Raw genomic sequence first — 5063 nt, forward strand, 5'->3', positions numbered from 1 at the left:
TCTTTTTAACGTTTATTTATTTTTGAGAGAGACAGAGTGTGAGCAGAGAATAGGCAGAGAGAGAGGGAGACACAGAATGTGAAGCAGATTCTAGGCTCTGAGTTCTCAGGGCAGAGCCCCATGTTGAATTCCCAGACCGCGAGATTCTGTTTGAGTTGAAGAACATCATGAAGTTAATGAGAAGATTAGACTTAATTCACAAGTCTATGAAGCTCTTGAGTTCACCTGAGGTGAAGGCTAGTCCTCAGAAAGTACAAACTTTGCGTTTAGCAGCACTTAGTAAAGACACAAACAGCTTCCTCTCTTCTCTGGGGGATACAGTAAACTGTGACAAAGAATAGTCAAGAGAGTTACCCAAACTTTCATTTAATCGAGTGATGATAGCTTATCTTTAAAGGCAGTCACTGTCACTCAAAGGGGCATCAAAATTCTTTCCATTTCCAAGTGACTGGGACAAAGAACAATTTAAAGGCAACTGAGAAACACAAAGAAAAACTAATAGCTTTGTCAGAGTAGAAAAATGAATGGTTTTGATGGAAGCATTCAGCTTCAGGAAAGCATAAAGCTCTTTGCCAGAGAAGATGCAGAATGTCAGGAAAGAACAGGGGAGCTAAAGGAACAGAAAAAAAAAAAAACTTAAAAACTTGCACACACAGGCTTCTCAAAAAACTATCACTAGAACCCCTCTATGACCCAGAAATAGCACTGCTAGGGATTTACCCAAGGGATACAGAAATGCTGATGCATAGGGGCACGTGTTCATAGCAGCACTGTCAACATTAGCCAAATCATGGAAAGAGCCTAAATGTCCATCACCTGATGAGTGGATCAAGAAGATGTGGTATATATACACAATGGAGTATTACATGGCAATGAGAAAGAATGAAATCTGGCCACTTGTAGCAAAGTAAATGGACCTCGAGGGTGAAACTTTACCCCTTAGTAGGGCTCCCTGATGACACCATGGCATTGTACCCATAAGAAACAAGCACTTTTCTGTCTTCCAAAAAATCCCTATGTCAAACCCACAGACACACACAGACACACAGACACACAGACACACAGACACACAGACACACACACACACACACACACATACACACACACACACACACACACACACACCGATTTTGTTATATCGGTATGTTTTCTCATTTGGCCCCACCACACTAGCCTCCCATCACTTTGTGGAATCATGAAGAATTAGAGCATGCTACTCCATCTTTCCCTTAGCCATTTCAGGTGAGAAACTATACACTGATACATCGGTGGCTGCTATGTTTACTGAATTCCGTGAGCCACTCAAAATGTACAGTTACACATTCATTTCAGAATTTGCTCTTTATTTGTTCCACATGACACTAAATTTGGGATGTAATTTTTCATGGATTGATATTTAAAAATGAAATTATTCATGGCTTAAATTTTTAAAATTTTATGAAGTTTAGAAATGTCACATAAGACACCCGCACATGTAAGTAAATCAGAAGTACACAGTGACCGTGTGAGCAGGAAGTCCTCTCCCTTACAGCACCTTAACCAAGAGAAGGCATATTGAGATCAAATCCTCCTTAACCTCCTCATCCCTTGCAATGCTGGAAAGTTGAACTACAAGTAAGATTTCGGTTTATGGGCATGAATCACCAATGTGACTGCTGCCCAATGCTTTTGTATTTTTTTTCCTTTTAAAATAGCAACCTCCATACATTTAACGTACCCTCTTTGTGTAGAGCTATAAGAGTTTTCATAAAACGTCTGTGTGTACCTACCTCCCTTGCAAGATATAAAACAGGTATCTACCGCCCAAATGTACCTCTTGTTCATTGAAATTCAATAGATCTCCCATCTCCTGCCCCAGGCAACTGCTAATCTGCTCTCTGACCAGATAGTATTGTCATTGCAGTAGTGACACGTAAATGAAATCTAACAGCGTGTGGCCATTCGAATCTGTCTACTTTAGCATAGCACAGTGGAGCTGAGATTAATCCTTATAAAAATGCCATATTTGCTTTACGGCTCTAGTGCTACCTGTTCGGCAATGTTTCTTTCCAAACACAGCCTGCCAGTGTCGCTTATTTGCAAGAAATAAATCATTTTTAATGTTAGAGAGAGACATATAAAGTTTATTAAAATACAGCCTGACAATTACTATGCAAGCGCGGATGAAGATGAATGGGTGCAACAATGAAGGGGCATAGAGAGCAATGAATGTGACACACTAGAGATGACTTACTTTTCCTGGCATGGAATTTCCAACTCCTTTATCACTGGATTTATTTCAGCTGAATCATGAAGAGGATCTTGTCAGTAAGAAAGAATAGGAAAGGCAGTTTAGGCAAAGAAAACAGTGCGAACAAGGGTTTGGCTGTGTGAGGACATGTAGTACATTTTGATGTCACAATGCAATTCACTGTAATTATGGAAAATTCTGTACATCAGTCTCAGTTTCCTAATCCAATACAAGACTCCGCTATCATCTGGTATTTTGTAGTCTCGATATAATACCACTGAGTTATATCATGCTAAGCAAGTATATAAATGGAATTATACTGCGACTTGACAATCAACAGTAGATTTTCCAATATGATTAATTACTGAGCATTTTGTTGACATGCGTTGGTTCATAAATTGGCCCCTATGCAACGAAGGCAAAGAGAAAATGAATAAAGAAGCAGACCACTCCAGATTGGGAGGTTTACTAAGCAAGAGAAGAGGCTTGGGTGGCTGCAAGACAAGTAGATCTTGATCTTGCACGTACCTGCTAGAATCTTAGAAGTTTATGTATAGAGGCCTAAACTGGATTCAGTCACATATAACATCCAGATAGTATTAATAACACACCACGCTCCCAAGGTTGTGTCCTCAATTGAAACAGCCCCGGCTATAGGAATGGTGGGTAGGTCACACACTGCATGGACAGAGGAAGAGGGGAGGAGACACAGCTGCAGCTCTCAAGTCAGCCATGCTCCAGCCATCTTGACCACCTCCTCCAACAACTTGGTGGGGCAGGTAGGGTCAACTGGCAATGCTTATGTATCAACTTGAGTTTTGTCTTTTGCTTTTTAAATATTTGAAGATGAAAAAAATGAGAGGACAAAGCAGCTGAGTTTTTAAACAGGTTATCTGGCAGTTTCACACATCAAAGCTGACTCTCTCGGCTGATGTTGCGGAAGAAACTCTATCTTCTGACACCAACAATGGGCCCATTCTAACTCTCCCATGAACCTACTGAGTAACTGTGTCCTCTCAGACCCTTGACATACCTTCCCTCGTCAGCACAATTCATACCATAACCAGGTTGAGTTTAATCAGGCAAATAATTTTTGAGTGTCATCAATGTCTCAGTTACTGAGCAATCCCTCTGGAGACAACATGGTGATCCAGACAATCCTTAACTTCAAGGACCTTCCAGTTTGGTAGGATAGGCTGATGAGGAAATGGAAAATTTTCATGCAGAAAAGAACATAGAATGTTTAGTATATGAAACTATGGGCATCTTTCTAGTGGTTTAAGAAAACACTGGAAAAAGTAATGTCTCTGCTGAATGTTAAGGCTGAGTAGGTGATAGCAGGTAAAAAAAGAAAAAAAAAGGAATAGAAAAACCTTCAGGCCAGGAATGTATCATATGAAAGAAATGAAGGAGAGGCTGATCACATCGGAGAATTGTAAGCTGTTGAATGAGGTGGGGGGGGCGAGTTGGGGTAGGGGGTACGTGCTGATGAGAGATAAAGAACAAATAAGAATGGAGGCGAGTCCATCCTGAAGACTCTTGCAGTTTATCTTTTGAACAGTGGGGCCTTATGCAAAAGGCATCGGGTTAACTGATAGATTTACCTAGGAATATAGGCAAACATGAAAACAAGACGACATATTGTCTGTAACATAAGAGAGAGGTGATGGCTGTCTGCCCAAGAAGTGTCAGGAAGAAAGGAAGAAGATGAATGGAATTGAGTTTTGTCAAAGGAGCAAGTAGGTTTTGGGGAATGCCTGACTGTGGAACAAAACTATGATGATCGCAGGCTTCCAGCGGAGAGGAAGTGAGGGAATCATTCCTAAGATAGGAAGTCAGGGAAAAGAGAATTTTGAAGCAGGTCTGTGAATCAAGGAGGCCTACTGCATCTGGGGACCACGGCGCAGAGGTTCAGTCGGCATCTGGTGTTACGGGTACGGAGCCAGAAGAGAGGCTGTGCTCAGAGAACTCTGGACTCACCATCGCACAGGGGTTACTGGTGCCACGTGTTTGAAGCATGGGTTAGGCTGCTCCTTTCATTTCTTAAATCCTGTGACAGCTGCAGGGAAAGAGGGACGATTGGGGGGTTAAGGATCTGTCTGCTGGCACCGTGAGGGGCACTGCCGCTTTCAGCGGAACCATACCTGGCCACATGGATTGGCAGTTCCTCTCGGCGGTTTCTGGAACCACTAATCCTTCCCCCAAACAACTGCCCTTAGCGGGGCGCGCGTGCCAAGCCCCGCCGGCTAGTTTCCCGGGCCTGCGCGCCGGCCTGCGCCCCTCCCCCACCCGCGTGGCCTCCCGGCAGGAGCCCCGCGGGAGCCCCGCGCCGGCGGACGTAGCGCTGCGCACCCGGAGCCGGCGGCGCCGCGAGCCGGAACCCGCGTCCCACCCGAAGTGCGGCGGGAACAGCCGGGAAGTCCGGGGGTGGCTCCATCCTCCCTGACCCTGCCGCCCGGCTCTGTGACGTGTTTGACTCCCGTCCGCTGCTCCAGCGGCGACTTGGCGGAACCTGGGCGAGGTCACGCGCAAGGTCGGAGAGGTAGGCTGAGTGGCGCGCGCCAAGTCGTGTGGTGTGGACGTGGGGGACTGCGAAGTGACAGGAGGAGTGTCACAGGGCGTCTTTATGTATGGCGGGGTGTTGTGGTTGGTCGTGACCGACGGCCACCCGGCCCCTCCCCTGCCTTTGCAGGGGTCACCTGCTCCCAGGGGTTTCCGTTTTTCTGTGCGTACTGGCCAGGGCTGTGCCCTTTCGCGGTCCTGCGTTGTCCCGCTGATAGCTCGCTACTTAAAAACCTAAGTGTCCTTGAGAAACTTCTGTAAGTTCTGAAGG

General features: G+C 45.2%; 1 long non-coding RNA gene across 3 annotated transcripts in view; it reads right to left on the minus strand.

Annotated features, from left to right (window-relative positions):
* Positions 1-4573, minus strand: part of LOC115306825 — a 9932-nt gene extending 5359 nt beyond the window's left edge. Inside the window, exons 1-3 of one of the 3 annotated variants that reach the window (XR_003915449.1) lie at positions 4375-4573; positions 4211-4289; positions 2164-2300 (exon numbers count right to left, since the gene is read on the minus strand). This is a non-coding gene — a long non-coding RNA (uncharacterized LOC115306825). Of the gene's footprint in view, positions 1-2163; positions 2301-3301; positions 3427-4210; positions 4290-4374 lie in introns of those variants that run through there. The other 2 variants (XR_003915447.1, XR_003915448.1) reach the window with 2 other exon arrangements.
* Between the last annotated feature and the right edge of the window lie 490 nt (positions 4574-5063).

The sequence above is a fragment of the Suricata suricatta genome, chromosome 2, assembly GCF_006229205.1.
Source record: "Suricata suricatta isolate VVHF042 chromosome 2, meerkat_22Aug2017_6uvM2_HiC, whole genome shotgun sequence".
In the NCBI taxonomy this organism is placed as follows: domain Eukaryota; kingdom Metazoa; phylum Chordata; class Mammalia; order Carnivora; family Herpestidae; genus Suricata; species Suricata suricatta.